The sequence below is a fragment of the Symphalangus syndactylus genome, chromosome 18 (assembly GCF_028878055.3).
Source record: "Symphalangus syndactylus isolate Jambi chromosome 18, NHGRI_mSymSyn1-v2.1_pri, whole genome shotgun sequence".
Classification (NCBI taxonomy): Eukaryota; Metazoa; Chordata; class Mammalia; order Primates; family Hylobatidae; genus Symphalangus; species Symphalangus syndactylus.
This window is the reverse complement of record NC_072440.2, coordinates 105,407,254-105,429,983: the sequence shown is the minus strand read 5'-3', so window position 1 is coordinate 105,429,983 and position 22,730 is coordinate 105,407,254. Positions and strand designations below refer to the sequence as shown.

Sequence of the window (22,730 nt, the reverse complement as noted above, 5' to 3'; positions counted from 1 at the left end):
ACCTATGGAAACAAAAAACAAAACAAAAAAAAAAACCGCTCTGCTCTGTTTTGTGAAGGGTCCAATGTCGGCCTTCAAGTGGCCTCAAAAATCAGAGATACAGAAATGTGTGAAGCAACTGGATATAAGACAGCACAGGGTGGTGGGAGCCAGGGCAAGCTAGAAAACATACTCCTCCTAGAGGCGTTCAAGTTTTATAAAACATGACACTCCCCAAGTGAAATACCTCTGAAGATCTGACTTGTCTTATCAGACACCTGTTTTCAAATTCAAGTCTCAGTGCCACCATGACGATCCCTAATTAATTCAATGGTATGTCAGGCATTAGCTGTTCACTGAAAACTGATAACCTTAATCATTGTTCCTTGAAGGAAATATTTTTACTCCCTGTTGTAAAGGCTTTGAGTAGTCATTCATACCCCCTTCTGTGAACATGAGAAAATTATACTTTCTCACCCTCTTTCAGTTAAGCAAAGCTACTAATTCCAGCCAATGATGAGTGCATTTAACTGCTAGTACAAGGCTGTACAACATTTGCTTTTGCGTCCACAGTGATTACAAAGGAGGCCTCATGTTGAGATGGCTGAGTCTAAAAACAGGCAACCTTGATCTTGTATGCTTATTGGGAGGATAGTATTGGAGAGACAAATATGGTCACAGCAAACTGCATATATGGGACAGTTCACCTTTTGAGATTACTTGTTACTATAACACAGATTAGCCCATCCTAACCAAAATGATCCCATAACAAATAACATTCAGATTGTCTAAGGCTAATGATGGAGATACAATTTCAATAGGGGTTAAGGCATTTGGACTTCGTAGTCCCATTTCACAATATTGACCAAGATCTACATTCTCCTTGGGGGTGGCTCTATAACTGATGGAATCACAATACTCTTGGCTTCGGGGGAATGCGCCATTGCCTCCTACCGTGGACACACAATTCTTCTCTTAACTTAAACTATATGGTCCTTAAGGGTAGAGAGCATATTTTAGCAGCTAACAACTTTTGAGCCCTGAAGTGGGCATGGCAAGTATGGTGTTAAGCACTTTGCATAATTTTTATTTTAAATGCTCAGAGAAACCATAGAAGAGAAGTGTAATCATCCTTCATTTTATAGCTAAGGAAACTGGAGCTGAGGGAGTCTAACTGACATGACCGCATGCATAGCTAGATCTTGATGAAACCTAGACTGACTTTGGCAGCCAAGCCCGAGCCAAGCTCAGGGACAGGGCTTTGTCCTTCTTTCTTCCAAACGTCCTGGGACTCAGCTTCTGGGTTTCTGGGTTTTATTTGTTGTTGTTATTTGCTTGTTTCAATCTGTGAAGGCTGCTCCCCTCTTGATGATTAGAAACTGTGAGTGCATGTCTTCTTTAGAGGAAGTGGCTTGTGGCCTTGCCCTGTGATCCTCTGATAAGAATAGGTTCTCAGAAATACAACCCAATAGACCAAACTCTCACACAAAGATATGAAATGAGAGAAGAAGGAAGGAGAAGACAGACTGATAGAGATCTTCATACACGTGCAAGATGGGGAAAGGAGAAAGAGGAATTTGCATTCTTTCATTGGAATATTACATTCTTTCATGTCTAATGCCAAACATACAAATATAATAAGAGAGTAACAAAAGTGGTGTGAGCACAGCTCAGCAGAAAGATTGGCTAACCCAGGGGAGTGACAGAAATGTTACTAGAGGTGTCAGTGGTGCACTGAAGTTTAAAATAGTAGGAGAAATTTTCCAGGCTGTCAAGGTGTGGGGATTTGATGAGAGTGGATGCATTTGTTGTTGTTGTTGATGGTGGTGGTGATGTGTGTGTGTGTGTGTGTGTGTGTGTGTAGAAAGAGATAGAGAGGAGTTTTTAAGTACTGTATGTATTTTAAGGAGATTGAATAATCTAAGGCGAGGAGCATTTAAAATAATAGCAGAATAAAAGTTAAATACTTAGAAACATAGAGCAATGAAACAAAATGACCTCTAAAGGGCCTTCTAAGTATGTTTCCATCCAGAAAGGGTCTCTATAGCCCCTATTCTTATTTTTATTCCCACCATCCCCCAGAACTTTCCATTCTTAGGTGGCATCCAAGGCTCTGTCCATTCCTGCTCAAGCCCACCTGCCACCTTTATCCATAACAGACAAACCTGCTGGTCCTACCAAGCCAGACAATCTATTGTCAGGAAAATGTTTTATGATTCTCTTCTTCTGCAGTCTTGCTGGAGTTCACTTTCCCCATCTTACTGTCTCAGGTCAGGTTCCCTGGGAAACAGACTCTGAGATGGAGGTTGGCTGCTAAGAGATGCTTAGGAAGGGTTCCCGTAGAAGAATGAGGACACAGGGGAGCTGGGATGCATTTGCTGGGGAACTCTGGGGCTAGGGAGCCCTTCAGTGTTGTCCCAAGGTATGCCAAGCGATTCTCAGAAATACAACTCAATAGACCAAACTTTCACACAAAGATATGAAATGAGACATGTGGTATGTCCCAGCCAAGCTGTTTTGGAAGGAGTTTTGCAGGAGGCAGCTACCTTCGGCCAAGGTTGATTCCTGGGATGCAAGCCTCCCACATCCAACAGTCGCAGCTCACGGCATAATGACTGCCTTGGTTCTGTAGGGAATCTTCATGAAGCATTCAAGCATCCACCTTGTGATATATCACCTGAGCCTTGTTCAGTAGGTGGAATAGCAAGTCCTGTTTCTCCCCGTGGCTCTTTATTTTAAACCTCACGTGTTACCACGTGGCAGCATCCACTAGGAATGAGCTGTGGGCACCTGAGTTGTTGTCCAGGACACAGACCTGGATTCTGTACTGTGTTCCCCTTCCACCTATCTGCTACCTGAATTTCTTCCAGGTTCCCATCTTTTCCTAGCTCTTGGCTATCTGCCTTAACTGTGCTCTCATGTCTAAGACTGAATGACTTACTCTAACTACCTAGTACTGTACCTGGGCTCTCCTTCAAGACTCAAGTGCCTGTGAATTACTGCTACTCAAAACCAGTTTACAGTGAATGTGTTAGCTTTAGTTGTTAGTTTAGGCAAGACCATGCTGGAGTAACAAATAAACCCTAAAATTTCAATAGCTTAACGCATGCAGGTTCATATTCTCCTGAGGACCACCCTACCAGTGGGCAACCCACAGATCCAGCTGGCTCCATTTGGTGGTCCTACCACCTTAATATGTGGCTCTGTTATCACTGGGCTGGTGATGGGTAAGTTCAGTGTCATGAAGGTCTTTCTCATTGCCTTGGCTCAAAAGTGAGGCTTATGTCTACAGTCTATGGAACAAAATGAGTCACATGCCCTGGCCTGACTGTGAGGGGGCCAGAAAATCTGGGAAAATGCATGGCTATTTAGTGAGCATTAAATGTTTGCCCACAATGAAGTCTGTCTGCTGTTAAATATAATCATTCTTCGAGACTTGAGAAAGCCTTTAAAAATTTTGTCAAACCCCAAGGGCCATATTCAATTGATTACTGTAGAAAAGCAGTGTAATACAAAGTTAAAAGACCTCTGAATCAGCCTTCTGTAATATTACCATGTGTGCCACGAGCAAGCAGGGATCCTAGATCTGGCACGGCCTCAGTAAACCTCAGTGTTTCCATAAGTGAAGCGAAAAGATCAGATAAAACTTTCTCTCGGGTCCTTTTCAGTTCTAAGTAGAATCTATGGAGCTTGCATTTGAGCCATGCATAGAAGATCTGGTTAATAAAGAACCATGGAAGATTAATTTCTTTCATTCAACAAATTTTTATTAAGTGCCTAGAACTTATGTTGCCATTGCTGGATATGATGGCAAACAAGAGAGACACGTCTCTACTTTCTGGGAGAATGCTAGGAAAAATATCTTTACTTTTTAATTCACATGTTAATATTTTCATTTATTGTCATTTATCTTGCCACCTTTGTATAACACTTATTTTTATTATAACGCTTGTTCTCTAAGTTGTAGTCATGAGTAGACACCTTCCACATGCTTGTATTAGTTTGCTAGGCCTGGTGAAACAAAGTACCACCTTCTGGGTGGCTTAAACCACAGAAATGTATTGTCTCACAGTTCTGGAGGTGTATTAGGGTTCTTCAGAGACACAGAACCAATAGGATAGAGATAGATAGATAGATAGATAGACTAGATAGATGATTGATAGATAGATGGATGGATGGATAGGTAGATAGATGATAGATAGATAGATAGATAGATAGATAGATAGATAGATAGATAGACAGATAGATAGGAGATTTATTATGGGAATTGGCTCACATAATTATGGAGGCCAAGAAGTCCCACAATCTGCTGTCTGCAAGCTGGAGACCCTGAAAAGCTGGTGGTGGAATTCAGTCGGAGGCAAAAGGGCTGAGAACCTAGGGGTGGAGTGGGGAGGGGGAAGCACGCTCTCATGTAAGTGCTGGAAGCCTGAGGCCTGAGAACCAGGAGCTGTGAAGTCAGGGGGCAGGAGAAGATGGATGTGCCAGCTGGAAGAGAGGGAGCATATGTGCCCTTCCTCCTCTGTGTTCACGCTCTCCGGAGATTGGGTGACGCACGTGGGTGAGGGCAGATCTTCTTTACTCTAAGGATTCAAATGCTGATCTTGTCCAGAAACACTCTGAGAGATGCACACAGACATACTGTCTTACCAGCTGTCTGGGCATCCCTTAACCCAGTCAAGTTGACACTTAACATCAACCATCACAGGGGGCTAGAAGTCCAAGTCAAAGCTTTGGCAAGATTGGTTCGTTTTGAGGGCTGGGAGGAAGAATCTGGTCCAGGCTCCTCCACCAGCTGCTGGTGCTTTGCTGGTCATCTTTGGCGTTTCTTGGCTTGTAGAAGCATCACCCAAATCTTTGACTTCAGTTCACATGGTGTTCTCCTTGTGTGTGTCTTTGTCCAAATTTCCCCTTTACAGAAGGACACCAGTCATATTGGTTTAAAGCCCACTCCAGTATGATCTCCTCTTAACTAATCATATCTGCAATGACCCTATTTCCAAAGAAGGTCACAGTCTGGGGTACTGGGGCTTAGAACTTCAGTATATGAATTTTAAGGAGACACAAGGTGTCCGTAACAGTGCTGTGTTAAGTGACTGGAAGGATGAATTTCCTTCTTCACTTGCACTTTCTTTCTTGAAGTGTTTTTTGAAGCTGCTTGAAGACATCTCTGCATCCTGTCTTATGTGGATGCTACGCCCACTGCAGAGATTACTTGAGATGTCAAGGTTGGAAAAGAAAGAGAGGATGCTTTTGAAGGGAGGAGGGTAAGAGTACAGACAAGGGAAGCTGTATTAGTCTGTTCTCACACTGCCAATAAAGACACGCCTGAGACTAGGTAATTTATAAAGAAAAAGAGGTTTAATGGACTCACAGTTCCACATGAGTGGGGAGACCTCACAATCATGGCGGAAGGCAAGGAGGAGCAAAGTCACAGCAGGCAATAGCATTTGCAGGGGAACTCCCCTTTATAAAACCATCAGATCTCATAAAACTTATTCACTGTCACGAGAACGGCACAGGAAAGATCCACCCCCATGATTCAGTTACCTCTCACCTGATCCCTCCCATGACATATGAGAATTATGGGAACTACAATTCAAGATAAGATTCAGGTGGAGAGACAGCCAAACTGTATCAGAAGCTTTGCCAAGAAGACCCGGAGAGTTGCAGGAACTCTCCTCTTTTCCTTGGCATTACCCTGGGAAGGCCGTGTGGCTCACCTGGGGACTGTGCCTCTGGCAGGAAAGCCTTGTGCAGTTTGCTCCTGAGAGAAGGCATGGCTTCTGGAATGAGACGATCAGTAGCACAGATGGGTTGAAGATGAGAGGTTACATTCCACATTCCCAGAACCATAATATCCCCCAGATTCCTGTGTGTCCTTAAGGAGAGAGAGTCAGAATGAGAACTGACATTTAATTTCCTGCTACGCTAGAGAAACAAGAAATGGAATTTGTTAATTTTTAAAATAAAAAAAGTGAATTTTCTATATTTATGGAATGTGTGATTACAAATTCACATAAACTTCCTTGTCTAATCTTTTTTCTTTTCTTTTTTTTTTTTTGAGACTGAGTTTCGCTCTTGTTGCCAGGCTGGAGTGCAATGGCGCGATCTTGGCTCACCACAACCTCTGCCTCCCGGATTTAAGCGATTCTCCTGCCTTAGCCTCCCGAGTAGCTGGGATTACAGTCATGTGCCACCATGCCTGGCTAATTTTGTATTTTTAATAGAGACAGGGGTTTCTCCATGTTGGTCAGGCTGGTCTGGAACTCCCAACCTCAGGTGATCTGCCTGCCTTGGCCTCCCAAAGTACTGAGATTACAGGCATGAGCCACCACGCCCAGCCCCTTGTCTAATTTTTTTAAAAAAATTCAAGTGTGGGTCTTGAGCTTTCCTTGATTTTCTATCTAGAAGAGAAGTGTCAGAACAGCTGTCTGCTTTCCCAGCTTCTGGGCCATTTGCTGCAGCACTGAGTCGCCAGCCTGCTTCCCATGAACAGAGAAATTTTGCCCATCTAGGTAATCAGGAAGAGCTTGTTCAATGAGTGAAGGGTGAGTCATACCGCATTGGCACAAACACTTGGCAACAATGAGTGTCCTTTACAATGGGCTCTATGGGACAGCCCTCTGGGGGAGATGGGCCAGCCAGACCTGAGTAAGGGGCTGGATTGAAAACTGACAGTGACAGGTGGAAGTGAACTTGAGACCCAATAAACTTGTTGTTGGAGAGAACTAGGGCAGCTGCTCAGAGGCATATCTCAGAGGAGAGGATTTCACTCAGTATTTATTGAGCACTTATTATGTTCAAGGCCTTAAGAGGGAATATGTAGAAAAATGCTGTTCTCTAGAATCTTAAGATCTAAGCATCAGAGAGTGAATGCCACAAACATTAAGTGTGGCAGATGCCATGATCAACATAGACAAAGACCAAGTATTACACCAGCTCAGAGATCAGAGATCTGGGGATGGGGAACGCCATGATAGGCCGGGAAGTCTTCACAGAGAAATCTGCATCTGAGTGCCTTTTGAGGCCTGCTGCAAACAAAACTTTCAGTGCCAGTGTCCCCTCTCACTATCTTCCCAACAATGATTGCATTCACAAAGACAGAGCAGGGGAATGAAGTCACATGTGTTACCACATGAGCAATTACAAGTCTCAGTTGGGTCAGGGCAGTTTTGCACCTTAACTCTCTTCCTGCAGCCCCAGATGCAACTATGCAGTCCCCCAGCTTGACTGTTACACCTCTGTGTGTCATGAAAACGCCTGCATCTTAATACAGACCACTTTATTGTGGCGAACACAGTACAATGTCTGTGCATTTGCAGTCACCCACCTGTGCCTTCCCTGAATCCTTCATTCATAAGTAGTACTCAACCAGGAACTTCTCTGGTATCCCAACTTGGACATGGGAGGTGTGAATATATTTTTCATAAAGCTCAGGCCTTTATGCAGAACTATTTTCATCTTCTAGTGAGAGGCTGGAGTAACAAAGTGCTGTTGTTAAGATTCTTCCCATTGTGCATTTTTCTTGAATAATGACATTTCTAAAAAGAATCTGAAACTGAGACATTAGAAGGCAAGTGCTCGTTCATATCTTTGAAGAGGTCAAATATTTACCAGAATAACTTCTCAATCCAGAGGGGGCAGATTTATTTTATTTTATTTTACTATAAAGATGTATGTGTAGCAGAAGACAAATTATGCAGAGCTTTGAGTTAAGAATCATCTGATTTAATTTTTGGAGAAATGAGACAAATTGTAGCTAAGGACTATGGAGTTGTTTTAGTTTGCCAGTTATATTTAATTTGACTATCTATTTATTTATTTATTGAGAGACAAAGTCTCACTCTGTTGCTTAGGCTGGAGTGCAGTAATGCAAACACAGCTCACTTCAGCCTTGACCTCCTGGGCTCAAGCAATCCTCCTGCCTTGGCCTCCCAAAGTGCTGAGCTTACAGTTGTAAGCCAAGGCACTCAGCCTATTTGACTTGTTTAATCCCTCCCAAGAACTCATACATACTATTGCCACCTCATTTTCCACATAACAAAATGGAAGCACGAAGACGTTAATAACTTGCTTAATGGCTAGTAGGTGGTAGAGCTTGAATTTAGACCGCACAGTGTGGAGGGTATGCTATTAAGGAAAAACGATGCTCTAGTGGGGTTTCCATTTAATATTGCAGAAAAAAGAATCTATATATTTAAGAAGGTGTTATTTCATGCACACTCGTAGGTTTTGTTCATATATGCACATCTGACAGATAATTTAACATTTGTGTATCTTGAAGCTTCCATGGGGAGTGGCAGAAGATACAGGAATTCTATTAATACCTTCACAGATCTTAGATTCCAACAAGCTAGATACCTTAAGAAAAAGAAAGAAATTGCTATGCTTGGATCCCAGATGTCCATTCCACCTTTTGGGACCACCCGGGGGGCTCTCTCTTCTCCATCCTTCAAGTCAAGGATAGTGGGGTGAACAGACTGACTTTCCTTGCGAGGGTTGGCTCAGGAAGGCTCTGGGCTCCTCTCACAGCCGCCCCAGCGAGGGTCTGGGAGGCAGGTGCTGGCTCCTGTGGGGTCTGCGGCAGAGCAAGACTGGAGCCCAGGGCGCAGCTGCACAGCTCAACGCCGGTTCGCGCCCTGGTTTAGAGCGTTGGGCTGGGTCACCCCTTCTTTCCTAGCTTGCTAATAATGTGTTACCTCGGTGTAGGAATCAGGGGAGTGTCTTCTGGAGGCCACTAAAGCAGGAGTAGCATTTTCATGTTAGCGTGCACGGGCGGTCTCCGCAGCCCCTCCTCGTGCGGGAGCCTGTCCTGGGGCCTGCGGGGCAGCTCCGGGCCTCGGGTCGGCGCAGGCGGGCGGCAGGGGGCGCTGTGCGGCTCGGGGCGGGGGCGGGGCCGAGCCTCCCGCGTGCCCGGCCTCTGTGCGCGCTCGCGCCCCGCCCGCGTCGCCGCCTCTCCCCGCGAGGGCTCTCGGCAGGCGGGAGGCGGCAGGGCCGGCGTTGCAGTGCGGGCCCTGAGGGCTGCGCTGGAGGGAGGCGCGGGCGGCAAAACGGCGGGCACCCGGCACCCCGCAGCCAGTACCGGGCGGAGCCGTCGGAGCCGCGCACCGCGGACGAGCAGGCCCAGGTAGGGTGACGCGCGTCCCCTTTGTGTTAGCATCGCCCGGGCCGGCCGCGGAGCGGGGAGGGCGGGACGCGGCGCTGCGCGGCCGGCCTTGGGGCTCGGGACTTGCGGCCGCCCCTGCCCCGCTGGGTCCTGCCCGGGCGCCCGGTGGCAGCGGGCGGGGGGCAGCGTCCAGGGCGAGGTCTCGCGGGCTCCTTGCAGAGGACGCCCGCCTTGCCCTGCCCGTGTCCCTGACCTCGTCCCTGCTCTGCTCCTGCCCTGCCCTACCTGTCGCAGTGGGCGCTTAGGGACCTGGCGTCCCCCTGCCTGCCCTGCGCGGTCGCGGGTCTGCGCTGCGGCGCGGGATCAGGGCGCCCCGGGGCACGGTCCCGCGGGCAAGCTGGCGGCGGGGGCTTTCAAGGTTCGCGGCCCCGCCCGCAGACCCTGGGGCTGGAGCCTTGGCCCCGAGAGGAGGTCTGGGAAAGGACTACGCGCCCGGGGCTTCGCCTCCGGCGGGGAACGTCGGAACTGGCCAAGACGATGCCCCGCACATCGCCTGCGCGCGGGGTCCGCGGCTGCTACTGCTCCCGGTCCCCACCGCGAGCCCTTTCCCGGGGAATGAGCCGCCTCCCGAGCCCCGGAGTTCCCTGCGGGTCTTACCCACCCCAGCCACCCGCCGCCGCCCCCAAGCCCCCTGCACTGTGTTTGGCTCCCAGCTGTTTGGTCGCTTCTGCCATCCTGGAGGCTTCCTGGTCCTGGGGTGAAGGGGTGACTTCTTTACCCTAATGGTCTTCGTAGGCAGGTCTCAGAATGTCCACTCCAAAGTTCGTGGTCTTTTTTCTAGCGAATAATGATTTTTAAAATCCATTGAACAAATATCCAGTGCTGCCTCCTGCAGGGTCAAGGCTGGGGTAACAGAGGAGTGAGGCAAGGCCCCAGGGAACTATCCCCAGTGGATCCCTGCTGCCCTGCGGTGAGAAGGGGTCTGGCTCCTGCACTAAGAGACTGGGAAGAAAGCACTTCCCGCAGTGGGGCCTGGGAGATGGAAGGAGGACAAGCCCCAGTGAGTGGGGCTGGGGTTGAGAGTTGAGCCTGGCGGATAAGATGCATTTGTAAATGAAACGCCGGGCAGAAAGTAAGTTGGTGTAGACGCCTGTGGAGCTGTGGGAGTCCCCAGGAGGGAAGGGAGGGAGTCAGGGTGGCTTTGCAAGGGTGGGGGTGTCTGTGTCAAAGCTTGCAGTTGGGCAGGTCGGAGGTGGCAGGAAGGGCCTCTGTCCAGAGAGAGCTGCTCCAGCACAGGAAGGGGGGCGGGGGGACAAGGTATGTGACACGGTGTGAACTTTCCCAGGGGATTCACCCAGTGGCTCCAAAGGAGACAACAGCCTTTTTTATTGTATTCTCTTCTCCAGTACTGAGATTAGGGAACCTCGTTTTTTTTGCACGCTTCTAGTGCCTTTTACATTTTTGTTTTTATTTTTAAAGCGTGCAAAGGAAATGTGACTAGAGGGTCAGAAGAGGAGAAATCGTGAAATCTTTGAATTCTAGGCCAAGACTTTGGGTTTGACTCTGTGTCAGTGGGAGCCGTTGATGGTTTTGGAGGAGGAGAGTGATCTGAGCCCTGCTTTAGAGGGATTTCTGCGGTGTTGAGTGGAAGGGAAGGCATGGTGCACTGTGCCTACTGTGGCTTCAGAGTCAGACCCCCACTGGCTGTGGGCTTCCATCTGCATCAGGCATCAGAGGTTGTGGATGGATTGAGGACTTCATGAGAAAATGGGTGCAAATAACCCAATTTTAATGGGATGGAAATTTTCCAGACCCAGTGCAATTTGATTTTTGCAGTTTGTGTTTTTAAAGAGGCCCCGATTCTAATGTCAGCAACTCTGGAAGAGGAACTAATGAAGGGCAAACTCAAATGCACGATGCAGGCACCCCCAGGTCATCTGTGCCGTGAGGATTTGGGAAACTCAAAGAGCATTGTAAAATGCATATATTTTGTAAATAGATTCCAGTGCCCTCAGCTTGCTAGTTGGTAATCCCTGTATCCAGACTGTTACTAGAGTAAGTCACCTCTCCTGGGGATTCAGTGTGGTTTGGGACTTTGAAGGGACCTCACACTGTTTGGTTGAAGCTGCTGAGGTTCAGGGGCAGAAGTGCCGCTCAGGCAGCGGCAGGGTCGGGAGATACAAGCCACGTTGCCTGCCTCTGAGAACATTCTTTCCCCTGTGGTCCACCATGTGGCCCCACTGCCTACTTTTGTTCACATTTCTCACTCCTGGAAGCCTTTCCCTCTGGGAGTAGAGTAGAGATGGGAAGGAGGCCTGCCCTTGGAGACTGACAATCACAGAACCAGGTGGCCAGCACCCATTTGCCCTACGAACCCTTGTCGTAACCATGGGAACCTTATAGCTTGGAAAGGAGGGGTCAGGTAGCCCAGGCCACAGGAAAAGCTGTGGCTGGTCCAGCCCTGGCATCAGCTTTTCTGGTTCTGTCTGCTGTCCCTTTTTTCCCATACCTCACTTGCAATAGAAGAGGACGAAACTGTGCTCGCTGCCCTGCGTGTTGGGTGGTCTGGGACCATTCAGGATGATATTGAGCCCTCAGACTCTCCCAGAGCACTCAGCCAAGCAAGGAACCCCTGGCTTCACAGGATGTGGGATCTCAGAGGCAGCCCAGAGGCGGGGAATGGAATGGAATGTTTCTAAGGAAGAGGGACTCTCTGTATTTTCTCTGGGGAATTCTCTAACTTTGAGATCCAAGAATGAAGTTGGAGGTGCCTTTCTTTTCTTTAAGAAGTAATCATTTCCAAGACCAGCCTCCTTTCTCCATTGTTTCTGCATTACTGAAACACATGAATACCCTTTCTTAATTAGATGAAGAAATTAAGTTGAAGCCACTGCTCACATACCTGCTGGGTCGTGGGGCTGAAGGATAGAGCTTATTACAATTTCCTGACCCAGCTATCTGGCCCTGGGCCAGCGTCTTAACCTCCCTGATGGCTCTAGTTTTTTGAGGATAAAACTGAGGTGTTGGCATAAATATTTTCCAAGACCCAGAAATAAAAATACACTGTTGGATCATATTATTTTTTCCAGGAGAATAAATATTACAGGACGACTCACCAAGTACAGCCATTCTTAAGGGTTTGTTTGTTTGTTTCCCAAGAGAAAATATTTTAATTTTCAGAAGAGTGGCTTTTTTCCAAAGTGAAATGGTAAGAAATGAAGCTTTGAGGAGGGTGGCTCGTTGCTGATAGGAGCCTTCACCTTGCTCCACTCCACAAATAACCCAAGACCTGAATTTAAAGGTGCTTACTTCCTGGGTGTTCCATAGAACTGGAGGGCAGGCTTTCTGTAAGGAGCAGGCTTATAAGCTGGATGCAGTGTTCCAGACAAAAGCAAGCTCCTTGATGGCATGAAGTGTGTCAACCAGTATTTTATCATCTCAGGTGTGTTTGGCACTAGAGGTGGAGGAGGCGATGGTTAATATTCATTATGCATTTGCCTGATCTTCAGGGCTTTGCTTGGATCGTGGATGCAGTTCTCACACAGCCCCGCAGCACAGGCATGTGTGGCTGTCCCTAGCTGACAGAGGAGCAGAGTGAAGCAGAGAGCAGGGATGTTATCCAACGTCGCAGTCGCACACACGTCGTCAATTTTGAAGCCTGGCTTTGAACCCAGAGGCCTGCAGATAAGGATAGATCCCATGACCTTGAGGAGGCTGTAGTCTAGGGAGCAGGAAGCTCAAACATTAACAGATTGTTTGAACAGCGGGGTCAGGGCAGCATGGGGGGTCAGGGCAGAGTGCAGTGGGACCCACAGGAGGGTGCCTGGATCAGCCCCAGGTGGCAGGGAGGCTGCCTGCTGGGGCGATGCTGTTGGTCTGGGATGGGAGGGACGGGTCAGAGTTAGCTAGGCGAATTAAGAGGGTCAAGGTCACATTTTGGGCCTGGGAACAGCAAGAAACAGCCTGGGGTGGACAGGGAACTTAGGACCAGCACACAGGGCTGAGCTGCCCAGCTGCCTTATCATTGGCCTTTGTAGGGTGGCTGGTGGTCTCTGAGCTGTTTGGACCCAGGTTTCCGTGTGTAACACAGCCAATTTCATTACTGGCATCTCCTGGAAGGTCCTTTCAGTGCATTTTCCTTTTCACTGTTTTGTTTTGGAGCCTCTTTCCCTATCTGTGTTCCCTCCATTTCCTTTCCTCCTCCTCCAGTTGTACCTGGTGGGAGAGTGAGTTCAGGGGAAGATCAGGGGAACTACCTATAGTGACCGTTGGTTTTTTATTTTTATTTTTATTTTATTATTATTATACTTTAAGTTCTAGGGTACATGTGCACGACGTGCAGGTTTGTTACATATGTATACATGTGCCATGTTGGTGTGCTGCACCCATTAACTCGTCATTTACATTAGGTATACCTCCTAATGCCATCCCTCCCCCCTCCCCCTACCCCACAACAGTCCCTGGTGTGTGATGTTCCCCTTCCTGTGTCCATGTGTTCTCATTGTTCAATTCCCACCTATGAGTGAGAACATGCGGTGTTTGGTTTTTTGTCCCTGTGATAGTTTGCTGAGAATGATGATTTCCAGTTTCATTCGTGTCCCTACAAAGGATATGAACTCATCCTTTTTTATGGCTGCATAGTATTCCATGCTGCTATGAAGACACATGCACACGTATGTTTATTGCGGCACTATTCACAATAGCAAAGACTTGGAACCAACCCAAATGTCCAACAACGATAGACTGGATTAAGAAAATGTGGCAACCATTGTTTTTACAGTCAGTCACCTTGCTCCCATGTCTTCCTAGTGACCCATAGTTGCCTGGGGCCAGTTACTGGGAACCTCAGAACTAGACATTAGCCCCACGCATGTGCTGGATATGGCGGTGCAGGCTCTGGGGGCTTCTGCCTATGGGAGCCTGTGGGAGCAAAAGGGAAGGGTTCCTAGTCCTGAAAGTGGATGTTGTCAGAGTCTCTTTATTGATTAAACGGGCTTTTGTGTCTGTCCTAGGACTGTGCACATCTCTTACAACATTGTGTTCCTGGGAATACTTTTTAGGTTTCCCAAGAACTTCTTTCAGGTAATCCTTTGGAGCAGGGCATGTTTATTGTTGATGCGTGGTGTGTTAAGGTCCTCTGGATGGCAGAGGAGTGCAAAATGCATGTAGCTCAACTGCCTCCTGCGAGCCATGCAGAGGGGACCCGCCCGGTTTTTCTTGTCTTTCTTTTTTTTTTTTTTTGAGACGGAGTCTCGCTCTGTCGCCCAGGCTGGAGTGCAGTGGTGCAATCTCGGCTCACTGCAAGCTCCGCCTCCCGGGTTCACGCCATTCTCCTGCCTCAGCCTCCCGAGTAGCTGGGACTACAGGTGCCCGCCACCACGCCCTGATAATTTTTTGTATTTTTAGTAGAGACGGGGTTTCACTGTGTTAGCCAGGATGGTGTTGATCTCCTGATCTCATGATCTGCCCGCCTCGGCCTCCCAAAGTGCTGGGATTACAGGCGTGAGCCACCGCACCTGGCTGACCTGCTTTTTCATAGTGTGTCTCAGACTCCAGGGTGTGCCGCCTGGCTGGTGATCTGGTGGGTTGCAGGAGTGCCCTCTGTGCACCCTCCATCACTGACTGGTCTGCAGCCTCCTCTGCAAGTTTCCAGCATTCTAGAGTGAACTCTCCGGTGTCTGCACCACCTGCTCGACCCCTGCTACAGCCTCTTCAGTGAGGTCTGCCCACATCCTCTGAACAAAAGGGGGCCTGCCAGGGAGGCAGCAGCACTTCCTCATGTCCCTATTTGGGTGGTAGGAAGTGTTCCCTCCACAGAAATACTCAGATGTCTGCGTGAGGGGACTTTCTCCTCAAGTTCAAACATTCACTGAAATGGAAATGCAGTGAAGCTGCAATCAATGCACGCCTTTTTTTTTTTTTTTATAACTTTCTTGGGCAGCTTGTGTGTTAAGCCTGTCGGTGTCTGTTAACACTTCTCTATTCAGAGACCTCCAGCAACGCTCGTTGCCCAAGTTACCTGTGAGCCCACGGTTGAGTGTTCCAGCCTCTTCCTGCGTTGGCTCCAGCCTGTCTTTCCAGGGCTGATCTCAGCAGCTGCTGACGTGTGCCCTGGGACGCTCTCCCACCATCCGTGTGCCAGCTTCCTAATGATTCTTGAAGGTTTATCACAAATGCTGCCTTTCCTTCCAGCTGTAAAATTGCCCATGTGGGTGACTGTGGAGATGCTCTCTTCTGACACTGGCAGTGCACAGATGAGAAGATGGAGCCACACGGAGCAGAACTGCGACGGAGTTAAAGCCCCAGGGTCCAGGCCAGGTCCTGCAGGCCCAGGTGCCTGCGTTCTCTCTCCTCTTCCCAGGCACAAATGTTTTCCCCACCAGGTGCTTCCATAGCAACTTTTTTTTTTTTTTTTTCAGAACCTGTAGTTGCATTTAAAACTCTCTAATCTAATTTTAGTGATTTACGTAACCATCTTATGTCCTCTGCTAAATTATAATCTCTGCACAGGTAGGAACTTACTCATTTTTACGTTCTCTCAGTGCCTATCATGCTCTTTCTGAATGGATTTTTGTTAAGTGATTGAATACAAGATAGAGAAACCTGGTTCAAGAGGGAAGCCTGGAACAGATTATGAATGAAGAAATGGAATTCGAGTGTAAATTCTGTATTCCACCATGATCCAAGCAAACCAGGTTCTCTCTTTAGGTCAGGTCACAGAACAATACACCGTAAGATCTCAGAAGTTGGGTGGGAATATTTGCTTGGGTTTAGGGGTGAGGATGGTAGAATGTAGCCTGGTGGCCCGAAATGCAGAGAGAGAATCCTGGGTACCGTGGTTGTGTAGACACCACGTAAGTGAGATCCAGCGTAACAGCTGGCGAGACTTCCATGGCCATGTTGCTGGGGGGCCCTGGGGCCTGAGGCACTCTGTGATGCACAGGAAGCATATGAGGTGGCCTTTGCCTGTGATGTTCCTCATCCAGCAAAGGGAGATGCATAATGTGGAAAGGTTAGGACCAAGCGCCTGAATGTGCCCATCTGAGCGCGTGTCCTGGGAGTCTGGTGAGGAAGCGATTGTGGAAACGGGAGTCAGCATAGGTGGGCTTTGGAGAGCTGGGGAGTGTAGAGAAGGGGGCGCTCTGAGCTGTCCCAGAGCGGGGCAAAGACCCAGGCCGGTCAGGGTTTGTTCTGGAGGATGCTGAGGACACAGGGCTGTTGGATGAACCCTCAGGAGCAGCAGAGGAGGGGCCTCCATCTCCCTTCCAAGTGCAGGACTCATGAAACACTGGGATGCTTTTGCCAGTGCCTTGGAGGAACTTGCCAGGTAGGGCCACAGGGCCAGAGATGCTTGTGGTTCTTCCTGTATAGGAGTTGAAGAAGTGCAGCTGCTAAGTGTGCTGTGAAGTGTGTGAGGAGCCATCCTTCGTGTTCAATGTGTTCTCTGTCTCTGAGGAATACGTTTTCTGAGTAACTTACGTGCCTGTGGTCTGTGGTGCCAGTTGTGCGCTCACAAGCATAACACAGGCTGTGTGCTCCAAGGGAGCCTTTGCTTTGGGAAGAGTGCAGGCTTGCAAAGACCTTGGGGCTGGCTCTTTGATGGATGGAGAAAGTCAGGAAGCACCTGGGTCCTTCTGTGAGTTTTCTGGCGACCCTGATTGCCACGTGGCGAATTTTGGTAGCGTATGCACTAGAGTGTTGTAGTCTAGGGCAGTGGCGTCCAAAGAGCTTCCAGGAGACTTTCTGAGTTGGCACCTTAGATCTGAACTCTCCTCACTAAAACACTTGCATTTCCTTCTAATCACTTGGCAGAAGTGAGTGATGGTAATCCCTAGTGTGGATGGGATGGGGCTGGCTCTGTGCTCACAGATCTCACTCACAGATCGCACGTCCTTCTCTCTTCTTCTTGTCTCAGTGAAGCACTACCCAAGGCCCTGAAAACTGAGCCAGTCTGGTCTTTGGTGGCTGGCAGAGTGGTGGATAGAGCCAGGTGTATTAGGAAAAATAAAAAGAAATCTCTTTATTTAATCCGTCGTGAGACCCTAAGAAACCATCTGTGTTTCAGCTTCTGTCCTCCTCCTTCAACCCCAGAAGCTCTCTTTACTTCCTTCTTGTTATCATGTGTAGGAGTGAAAGTGGCCAGATATGAGAGTAAGAGTTCCCATATATCCAAGGACAGAAGCAGGCAGGAACCTCAGGATCTGATGTGGGCAAGCCGCAGGTAAAGGGCAGGTTCAAGGCGCAGAATACAGGTAGATGATTCTAATATCTGCCTGCATTTTCATGTGGCTGTCTTCTCTCTCTGTCTCTGCGCTGGGGGTGCGTCTCTTCTCACAAGGACATCAGTCATGTTGGATTAGGGCCAACGCTGTTGATCCCATCTTCGCTTGATTGCATCTGCAAACACCCTAATAAGGTCACATTCATAAGCATCAGGGGTTAGGAGTTCAATATATCCTTTGGGGGAGACATGATTCAACACACACACATGTGTGCACACACACACAAACACACACATACATATGCATCGATACACACAACACATATATATGTACCAGTATCAGGTATAGTGTTTGTGTTTGGATATGTTAGCATATGTTTGGCCAGCAACATAGCACTTACTAACAAGGACTTAAACATAGCACTTACTAACAAGGACTTAGACATAGCACTTTCTAACAAGGACTTACAGCTTTCTGTTTCCTTAATAGCAAGGCACTGGAGGTAGGTGCTTGCTTCCAGGCGCTGGTGCAGCGGCTCGGGATGTTACTGAGAGCCCAGGTTCTCTCTTCTTTCTGCTCTGCCATCCTCAGCATGTTTTCCTTTGCCCCATGATGCAAAAGGGCTGGCCACAGCTGCAGCACATCTGTGTTTAAGGCAGCGAGGGAGGTGGGGGCATTGGTGTCAGCTGCATCTGTCCGTTTTTGTCAGGAAGCGACAAGCTTTTCCAAAAGTTTGGTGGCTGACTCTGTTCAGGGCCCAGTGCCAGAGCCGGGCTGCATGGCCGGCTCCTGGAGAAGGAGAAGGAGAGAAAATGAGGGTCTGCCTGGGAGGAGGTCCTGGAGGACTGGACCGGATAACACATGCGAGAGAACTGCCCCGTGCAGGGGTTGGCCGTGCTAGGCCTTGATAAACTGCCTTTCCCTCTCTTACCTGCTCTTCCTGGCAAAGCAGGAGCCCATGTGGATTAGGCCCAGAGCCATGTGCATGCGGCTTCAAGGTTGCAGGTGTGGGGCTGCGCACACCTGTGCGTTCCATCAATTGGTTTGGTGTGGGTGCAGTGTGGGCCCGGAATCCCAGTCCTGTCCTGGTCGTCTTTGTACCCTTCTAGCACCTGGCACACAGGCTTCTCGTAGGAGGCGCTCAGTAAATATTTGTTGAACTGAATCTGTATCTTTTCCCTTCAAAGACATTTGAGTCCAGAAACAACCATATCCTTTCACTATAATATTCATGAATATCTTACTCTTTATTTCTATTGTTGTTGTTATTTATTTACTTTTGTTCTTTTATCCATCATTTGGCAAAAACTACTTGGTACCAGGGATTCAAAGACACATTGAGGACTATATAGTGAAGGTGAGGACTTGCAGAGAGGAAGGGATGGGGCGGAGTGGGGGGTGCCCTTTCTGAAACAAGGGAGAGTTTACCGTTCTGGAGTCCACGTGGCAGGGATTCATCTCTTAAATCTGCGGTACTTTGTTGAGTCCAGTTTCACTGTAGTAAAAACAACCAGAACACATAGGAAGCCGTGTTGGTCCAGTGAGATTGCCTGCTCTTCACTTCTCTTGTTTGTGAAATAGCACAGGATTTTAGGTGCAGGGTTTTTCATATGCTGAATAAATATTTGTGTAGCCTTTGCTCTAGGCCAGGTACTGTGCTGTCAACTGTGAAAACCTGAGTAAGACTCAGAAGGACGTGTTTGCAGCTCCTCCTCAAAGGAATCCCCAATTTCTGCCTGCTGATTGGCCGAGGGAAGCATTTCTTATCTGTTAATACTTCAATCACTCCTGGGACTCTCTCCCTTTGGCCTGCAGCTCTGCTTCCTTGACAGTGACCTTGTCTTTTTTCTGTCCCTGGCCACGTGCAGTGGATCCAGCCTTTCCTCGGGAGGACCAGCTTGACTGTGCCTGCCTAGGCGACTGATCAGGCCTTGAGCTGTGTCCTGCTGGCCTGGCAGATAAGGGCTGCTTTCTGGAGGCAGGCAGGACTTCTTCCTTGTGTAGCAGGAAAAACAGAATGCAGACAGGTGGAGGGGAAGCGAGGACCTGGAGCCAGGCTGTCCTCTGTGGTGGCCACTGGCCCTGCAGGGCCCCGGAGCCCTTAAACTCTGGCCAGTCCCAATTGAGCTGTGCTGTCAGTGGGTTTTGGGTGTGAAAAACAGAATGTAAAGTACCCAGTCATAATTGTTATATGGATTATATGTTGAGATGATTATATTTTGGCCCTGTTGGGTTAAATAAAATATATTACTGAAAGTAATTTCCCATGCTTTTTAATAAAATGTGGCTACCAGAAAATTTAAAATTATGTATATGGCTTGCATCAGACTGAAGTGCTGATCTGGAGGGCCTTGGAGAAGTGTGTGTCTTTCCAGGTTACCAGCCTTTTGACCAGCTCTTCTAGAGTGCTTACCTGCCCTGGATTCTGGGATCCCAGCATGGACAGGGCCTCTCGTCTGCAGCTGGGGGTCTGGTTTGTGCCATTTCACTGTCACTAGGCACGTCCTACATGCCTTGAGGTTAGTTATGGATGGTTCAGACTCTTGTCCCACTTGTCCTGTTTGGGCACGTCCTTCCTGTAGCCTGCATTATTCAGACTCAACTGTTCAACCAGTTTAACTCTGTTCAGTCTCAATTCAGATTCCAACATTTTTGGGCCTTTTTAAAAAAATGTGTTAAATGGACGGTTTGGGCTAGATGAATTTAACATTTTTCCTTAAAACACTCTATTGTCAAAATCTACCCTGACGTCCATCATCTTTGCATCAAGTTCATTGCCGCAGGCCCCCTTCATTTCGCCTCTGGGTCCACTGCCTGCCTGTGTGTTTACCATTAGCATTCTCCCGGCCTTCAGTGGTCAGGGCAGACGGCACCCGGTGGATCTGGCACATATATTTGATTCCCAGTGAAGACTGGTTGAGAGAAGCCTCTCCCATACCTGTCTCTTCTCTGCATATCCTACATCTGCACCCCAGACTAAGCCCACATGTCTAGAATACTAGACATGCCCCCAGGTCACCAGCTTCTAGCCCAGGCACCGCTGTCCTCCACTGGCCTCCTGTATGCCCTGGCCTCCGTGCTCCTCCCCTCCTTTCTGGCGACTGCGCATTCCTCATTTGAGCCCTTGCCTTCAGAGTTGCCCCAGATTTTTTTCTGCGTCTTTGAAACCTGTGGCTTTCGCTGGCCTTTTCTCCATGGCTGGCTCCAAGGCCTCCTATCACCTGACACCCTCTGTGGTCAAGCGCTTCCCCGTGAACTTCCTCCTCACCTGCTTTTTCCAGCATCCCCAGTGTCTCCTGCTGTGGCACTCTGCCTTTGGTGATGGTCAGAAACTGGCCCATCCTCTTCCTGCCACTTCTGGGGGTTCTGCATGGCCCCTTCAGGCCCCGTCAGTTCCCTGAGCAGCTCTGGCATTTTGGGGGTGACATGGAGTGAAGTCAGTATCCATTTGCTCTCTAGACACAGCAGACTTGGTGCTGAGGGCCTGTGAGCTTTGCCAAATGAAATATTTTAAAAAATTGGAAACAAGTATTAGCTCTAGAGTATTAAAAAAAAAAAAACGGAATTGATGTTAACACATATGACGTTATGTCAACAAAATTTAACTGTTATTGACTTGATTGAAACTCCATGCAGTTACATAGAAATTGTATTTAACCTGATGTGAGGGTACTTTTCAATTTTTGGCATAAAGAGAGATGAGACCTGTGGAATTCACATGTCCCTGAGTTAAATACTGCCCTCGCCACCATATTTTATCGCTTCCCAACTCTCCTTGACAGTGGAGTTGAGACTCAGAGTTTGACATTTATTTTATTTGTTGCACTTCCATAGGGTGAATGTACAGTGAGCTGGGCTCCTGGAGCTAAGCCGTGGGTGTTACTCAGTTTGAATTTCCAGCACAGGACGTGGTATGCTGAACTTCACTCTGGAACTTTTCACTGAACTCAATATATATATATATATATAAATATATTTATTTTAAATAAGGGACATTGGGATCCTGCCTGAAGGTCTGTGTTTCCTTTTTACTGAAACATCACAATGTGATGGTTTTCCAAACCACACGTCTATAAACTGACCTCAAATGGCAAAAACCCTTAGCTGAGGTGCTAATAAAAATAATTATTGTGAAGCTTATACAATCGTAGTTTGGAAGACTTTAAATTGTATTTGAATATTACCTGGTATTGACTTATATGTTATCCACACCTACTGTTTATGTAGAAATCAATTTAGTTACGATATAACTACCATTATGTGATAATAAATAGCTTTGGAGATAGGATAAAGTTTTTCTTGTTAAGCGTGGAACTGTTATTTAGAAAAACAATTCTAAGAGAAAGTAGCTAAAAAAGTGCATTTTCTAATATGATGAAGTGGGTCCTGCTGCAGGAAGGAAATAAATATAAATCATGTTGGCTTGGCAGAAAGAATGAATTTCTAGACCTAACCTGGGTGAAAGGATGGCTTAAGGAAAGATGCGTTATTTTTGTTTGCAGTGGCATGATTACTTTGCACAGTTGCACTTTGGAGAGTCCAGCTCCAAGAAATGATACTAAAGGTGGAGAAAAATAAATGCTTGATGCACAAATGTATTTCTTTATGTTTTTTTAAAGAATAATAGCCCCAAATGGAAAACATCTAAATATAGCTAAGTAAATCTCATGCTCTAATTAGATAAGATTTTTGGAGATAGTGGGCATGGGAAATGTTTCTATTATTAAGTGAAAACAATGGTAAGCAACAATTGTGCAGTTTGATGTACAAACTTGAAAAACGTGCTGAGGAGAGGAATTAGAACTCATAAGAGTTGTGACAGTTTTTCTATTTTTTATTTTTCAATTATGGTTATATTTCATTTTTAGTGAAGTAAATTATTTTAGTTTTGTAAAAAATTAATTGTAAATCCAGTCACCTCCTCAGTCCACACAAATTTTATTACTCCATGTATATACACACACATGCCCACCACACACACACGTCTATGGGTATATATATAATATATATAGATACACACGTGTATATATCTGTATATATATATATTTGTATCTATCTATCTATATATATATAGATAGATACAAATACGTGTATCTATCTATATATACACATACATACGTGTATATATACATATAATTTATTTTTTTGAGACAGGATCTTGCTCTGTCACTCAGGCTGGACTGCAGTGGTGCAATCTCAGCTCACTACAGCTTTGATCTCTGGGGCTCAAGCAATCCTCCCACCTCAGCCTCCTGAATAGCTGGGACCACAGGTGTGTGCCACCACACCCAGCAAATTTTTATATTTTTTTGTAGAGGTGGGGATTTGCCATGTTGCCCAGGCTGGTCTCAAATTTTTGAGCTCAAGCAATCCTCCCACCTCAGCCTCCCAAAGTGCTCGGATTACAGGCGTGAGCCACT

At 47.4% G+C, this 22,730-nt stretch overlaps 1 protein-coding gene across 9 annotated transcripts in view; it reads left to right on the top strand.

Annotated features, from left to right (window-relative positions):
• The first annotated feature begins 8,900 nt into the window (after nt 1–8,900).
• RNF144A (ring finger protein 144A) overlaps nt 8,901–22,730 on the top strand; it is a 163,486-nt gene continuing 149,656 nt past the window's right edge. For 6 of the 9 annotated variants that reach the window (XM_055251530.2, XM_063622843.1, XM_063622846.1 and 3 more), the window contains exon 1: nt 8,910–9,109. The gene's annotated coding sequence lies outside the window, so the exon portion shown is untranslated. Of the gene's footprint in view, nt 9,110–22,730 lie in introns of all 9 variants that reach the window. The other 3 variants (XM_055251524.2, XM_055251529.2, XM_055251528.2) reach the window with 1 other exon arrangement.